Raw genomic sequence first — 6000 nt, 5'->3', positions numbered from 1 at the left:
CAGGGTGAGGTAACTGCTTTGGGGCCCGCTCGGGCGGTCCCCACCGGCGCAGGGGAGAGCCCACAGCTACTGCCTCTGTCGCCGCGCCGGCAGCTCAGCCCGGCGGAAAGGCGCCATTTTCTGCTCACGGAGCCACGGCGTCTCTAGCGGGGTGCTCTGAGGTCAGGGAGCCCGCCCGGGTCTCGCTTACGTAGCTGCTCCGCGCGCCACAGCTGGGAGGCGCTCCTGGAAAGAAAGCACAAGCCGCGGTGGGAGGCCGCGCATGCCCCTTAGCGGCCAAGGCAAATCACTGGCCCAGCCGCGGCTGCCTGGCGCACGCGCACTGGCGCGGGGTTTAGCCAGTCTGGTGGTTGGTGTTGCCGGTAGGCTCTGGCGGCGCATGCGCAGTGCTGGCGGTGAGGGAATCGCAGGCCTGGCTGCTGCTGGAGGAGAATCTGGGCTGTCGGTGGGTTTGGGACTAAGCGCAGGAAGCGGCTTCGCACGCTGCGAGGAGCCCGGGGTGGCCAGGCGGCGTGGGGAGCCGGGTAAGGTGCGCGCTGAAAGGGCAGGCGGGGCGGCTGTGGCCGGGCGAAATCCCCCGGATCCCGGCCGGGCGCTTGGGGAGCCATTAAAGTTTGACAGTCCTGGCGGGGCTCCTGTCTCCAGGGCAGCGGCTGCCCGTAGGGCCGGGGCCGGGCGCGGGCTGCGGCCCCCGGCGGGGCAGGGCAGGATCTGTTTCACAAGGGACCCGCTAGGCCTTGTGACCCACTTTACTCCTGTCACAACTCCCAGCACGTTTGGAGCCCTGCCCGGCTGGCCCGGCGCCCGGCCGGGCTCCGCCCGCTCTCACCGCCCCCAGGGCGGGGGTGGGACCCTAGAGCCGCCAGCTCCCACCTGCTCGGGCGCGGGTTGGAGCTGGCGCTGCGGCGGGGACCCTGTTTGGTTTTTTTCTCGCGCCTGGAACTGTAGGCGGCGTCTCGTCCGGTCTGTGCAGCCGGGAGCGGCGCTCCCCCCGCGCTCCCCCGCTGTCAGAGGGGCTCTCCCGGCTGCCCGAGCTCGTTGTGTACCGCCTGGGCTGCGCCTCGCGGTTACCCCGCCGGCTCCGCGCCAAGCGTGTCCGCCGCAGCCGTAGCGCCAGGAGCGGTCCTGACTGCGATACAGGGTGGACAGTACAACCAGGCGGCGTGATAGCCCCTGGCCTGTCGTTGGCAGGGCGGGGTGTTCCTAGTGTTACTGTTCAACTGGAATGAAATTCAGTGGTGTGAGAAGTTATAGGACAACTGACGTTTGCAGCTAGGGTGACCAGACAGCAACTGTGAAAAATCGGGACGGGGTGGGGGATAATAGGAGCCTATATAAGAAAAAGACCCCAAAATCAGGGCTGTCCCTATAAATTTGGGGCATCTGGGTACCCTATTTGCAACTGCCCAAGTTATTTGCCCAAGTGCTGTCCTGTGGAAACCAACAGTCCTACTGACCTGCCGGAAGGTTTGTAAACTCAGACACATCCCTTTCATAGGGCCCCAAGGCGTCCACTTGCCTGGATCAGCTTCCAGGATCTATCTCTAAATCTCAAAATGATTCACATCATTAGTAATTATAATAGCTAATGTTTGTACAGCGATTTCAGTATAGAAATAGTTGCTTAAATTCTGTTGTAGCAGAGAGACTGAAGTTAAGGGTACAGTGAAACATTAAACATTTTTGTTGAATGAAAACATTTTACTTTGCTTTTATGTAACACTTTTTCAGCATCATGTCTAAGCAGTGTTTATTAGTAACACTTTAAATTATTAGAAGTGAAGATTTTACAGATAAGTGCCAGCAGGACTCATGAATATATGTACATGCTTAATTTCAAGCATGTAAGTAGCCTCTCTGATTTTAGTAGAATGGCATGCAATGCATACATACAGCTAAGCATGTGCATTGTAGGATTGGGATCCTAAATTACTTGGCATTCTTCTTGTGTTTCTCTCAACCTGGAAATTGCAACTCCGTGAAGTTTATAGTCAGTCTAATTTTCAGGTTCTCATTGTTCCCTTATTGGAGTTTTAGATACAGTAAGGAGAATGTTTGTTTAAAAGCTATTTTGATTGGTGATTTTTGTTTAATAGTGGAAACATTTTGTTTTTCTGAGGTCTCTTAGTATTATGGAGATTCCAAGAAAAATAACACGTCTCAAATAGATTTATTTTATAATACCAGGTGTTCTTGTTAAAGTGTGACTATTGTGCATCTTGGAGCTGATTTTAAACTATAGACAAACTTGTTGAAAGATAAACAGTTATTCAACCTAGTAGTGCAATATTTTCCTGAATAAATTACTTTGCATTATTACAGAATAGCATGAACAAAACAATTATTTTTCCGGCCTGTGTTTAGCAGCCAGACTCAAACATTATACAGCTGCTTCTCACTTACTGCTTGTTTCAGTTTCTTTACATGTGCACTTAAAGAAGGATGAATGTTTTCTTTGAGGTCTGTCATTTTATGCATATTTTGTGTGTTACTTTTTGTAAATTGTTTTGTTTATATTTTTAGGACTACTTGAATTCCCTTTGGCGGCTAATTTAACATATAATTTAAGACTGTCAAAGAGTGGTTATTTGCCCATGTAGTTTTAGACTGATCTCCCTGTGAAGTGCCTCATTGAGGTCAGTGGGGCTCCACATCAGGGTCCACCTGTGAATGACAAGTTACAGGTAGAACTCAATGGGAGGGAGGTGCCTTAGGTAATAGGTGATTACTGTAGTTATAATGATTGAGGCCCCAAGAGGCTGTGAGGATCTTCAAGTTTCACCTGATCTGGCTGCCCTCTCTGAATGTCAAGTGTTTATTTTTGGATTGTTTAAACAGATTCTTCTTCTTGATTGTATGGCACTAATATATATTTTTCTCTCTACGATCTTTTCCATCTTATTTTTTCACATATTTAAGTCCCCTTTTTACGCCCTCATGTTACCTTCCATGCTGAAAATTTCCTTCCCACTCCTTTAGAATATGCACTGGGAAGCAACATTCTGCCCCTGGGTTATATAACTTTTGCTGCTTTGATATTCTAGAACTGTATGCTGCTCAGAAAAATTTGCAATTTCTCATTTATTTGCAAAGTGACTTTATATTTTATCTGATATATTTTAACAAGGATGGTTCTGATAATTAAATATGTCTCCTGCAATATAAAGGATTTTAATAACGCAAAGAAAAAAATATACTCAGTGCTTTTAAAAAAAAAAAATGTTGACATTGCTGTTCTCCAGGAAACACCTTTGACAGAATTTGAAGCTTGTAAACTGAATAGAGATTGCGTATGCCTCTCAATTTTTAGTTGCTTTAATTCTTAAGCGAGGGGCATTGGTATACTAATACATAAAAAGTTGAATTTTAATATTCTGAGCACAGCATCTGACATTGAGGGCAGATTTACTATCCTCAAGGCTGAAATTGACAATTCTAAAATCCAGTTTGCCAATAGGTACTGGGCAACCCAGGATGACCCAATTTTGTCTTAATTTTTTTGAGTATAAATTACGTGGGCCACCATCCTGTTATCATAGCTGGAGACTTTAACAAAACTCCTGACCCAACCCTTGATAAAATCTTCTCCCTCTCCATATAAAAACATGAATACTCATGTATTTCATACATACATAGCAGATTTAGGCTAAAAAAGTATGGAGATTGGGTAGTCTTATGACCAGAGACGATATCTTTTTTTCTGCAGCTCATTCGGTGTATTCAAGATTGAACTATTTCTTAGTGTCACAAAACTCGATCAATTCTGTCACTGATTATACCATTGGTACTATTGTTATATCTGACCATGCTCGTATACATATGTCTTTTAGGCCCCCAGGGTATGCACCCCCAACTAAAATGTGAAGATTAAATACCTCTCTTTTCTTTTATACAACATTTGTTAACTTTGTCCAGCAAGAGTTGGAACTTTTCTTTAAAACAAATAGCTCCATCGCTTCATCAGTTATCACACTTTTGGGAAGCCTTTAAAACTTTCATCAAAGGCCATATGATCTTTTATGCCACATTTAAAAACAAACGGAGAGAGCATAGAATTGATACCCTTGTGACGAAAATTAAGGCCTTGGATGTAGACTGTGCTTCTAATTCCTCCCCAGAGAAATTCTGAACTCTCATCAGTTTAAAATATGAAATCAATAACCTTCTGTCCCAAAAGGCTGAGTTTGCTTTATTCTTTTTGAAACAAAACTACTGGGAATCTGGCAAGAGAGACAACCTCAAGCAAAAGGCTAACAGAAGTAAGATTGCTGCTATTCCTGATAGTAGCAATAAATTATATACAACTGTCATAGTATAATTCCCAATTCTGAACCTTAGTGTCCAAAATATGGGTACTAGCATGAATTCCCCTAAGCTTAATTACCAGTTTAGATCCTGTAGTGCTGCCACCAATCAGGACTTAGGGTAGAGTGCCTGATAAACTCTGGTCTCCCCCAAAACCTTCCCTGGGGACCCCCAAGACCCAAATTCCTTGAGTCTCACAACAAAGGGGAATAAACCATTTTCCTTCCCCCTCCGCCCTTCCAGGTGTTCCCTCTCTGGGCTCCTGGAGAAAGATACAGATTCAAGCTCCGTGAATCTAAACAAAGGGATTCCCCCTTCTCCTTTCTTCCTCCCAGATCTTTCCCGCCCTGGGTACACTAGGAGATCACCGTGATTCAAACTCCTCGAATCACAACACAGAGAATTCAGGTGGGTTCCCCCCCCTTTCTCTTTTCCCCTCACCCAGAGGCACTACAGATTCAAACTCTGTGAATCTAAAACAAAGGGATTCCACCCTTCTTCCCTGTTAAGTACAGACTCAATTCCCTTGAGCCTCAACAAGGGGAAAAATCAGACAGGTCTTAAAAGCAAAACTTTTAATAAAAGAAAAAAAGAATAAAGAAAATCACTGTAAATTCAAGATGGAATATTACAGGGTCTGTCAGCTTATAGACACTAGAAAGAAGCCTCCCCCCAGCAAAATACAATTTAAAATACTTCCAGCAAACTACACATTTGCAAATACAGAAACAATCAAAAGACTATAACCGCCTTTCTTACTAAAATACTCACTATAAAAGACTGTAGCGGGGGATTGGCAAGAAAACTGGTTGCCCGTCTAGTCCCTTCCAGGACCCAGAGAGAACAAAGCAAAACCCCAAAAATACAAACAAAGGCTTCCCTCCACTGAGATTTGAAAGTATCTTGTCCCTGATTGGTCTCCTGGTCAGGTGTTTGGTTCCTGGTTTGTTAACCCTTTACAGGTAAAAGAGACATTAACCCTTAACTATCTGTTTATGACAACAACAGTCAGATATTAATAAACAGTTTCAACAATTTTATTCAAAACTATATTTAGCTGAAGATGGAATCACTAAAGATGCCCTAGATAACTTTTTAGTGGATTGTCTCTGCTGCAAATCTCTGACTCTGATGGAACTTTTGGACACCTGTTTAGAAATCACAGATATAAAAATATGATGGTCAGAAAGACTCCTGGTGCAGATGGGTTCCAAGCTGAATTTTACAAAAAGTTCTCTGAAACTTTAACACCTAGGTTATTGAATATGTTCAATGAGACCAAGAATGAGCAAACTCTTCTGCCTACTCTATGAGAAGCTGTAATTTCAGTTATTCCTAAACCTGGGACAGACCTTGAACAACACCTCTACCCCGATATAACGTGACCCGATATAACACGAGTTCTGATATACCACTGTAAAGCAGTGCTCTGGGTGGACAGGGCTGTGCACTCTAGCAGATCAAAGCAACTTTGATATAACACGGTAAGATTTTTTGGCTCCTGAGGACAGCGTTATATTGAGGTAGAGGTGTATGTAGTAATTACAAGACAATTTAAGCAATTGTGATGCTAAGATTTTCGCTAAAGCTCTTGCTATGTGATTGGACAAAGTTCTCTCTTACATTCTACGCACAAATCCAGTAGGCTTCCTTCATAATAGATGTGGCTCAGATAACTTGTGTTAACTGATATTA

At 44.5% G+C, this 6000-nt stretch overlaps 1 protein-coding gene across 3 annotated transcripts in view; it reads left to right on the top strand.

Moving 5' to 3' along the window:
- The first annotated feature begins 378 nt into the window (after positions 1–378).
- The window catches only part of CLOCK (clock circadian regulator), a 142346-nt gene continuing 136724 nt past the window's right edge, over positions 379–6000 (top strand). For all 3 annotated transcript variants that reach the window (XM_030563075.1, XM_030563074.1, XM_030563073.1), the window contains exon 1: positions 379–524. The gene's annotated coding sequence lies outside the window, so the exon portion shown is untranslated. The remainder of the gene's footprint in view (positions 525–6000) is intronic.

The sequence above is a fragment of the Gopherus evgoodei genome, chromosome 5 (assembly GCF_007399415.2).
Source record: "Gopherus evgoodei ecotype Sinaloan lineage chromosome 5, rGopEvg1_v1.p, whole genome shotgun sequence".
Lineage (NCBI taxonomy): Eukaryota > Metazoa > Chordata > Testudines > Testudinidae > Gopherus > Gopherus evgoodei.
This window is presented reverse-complemented; position numbering and strand designations above follow the sequence as displayed.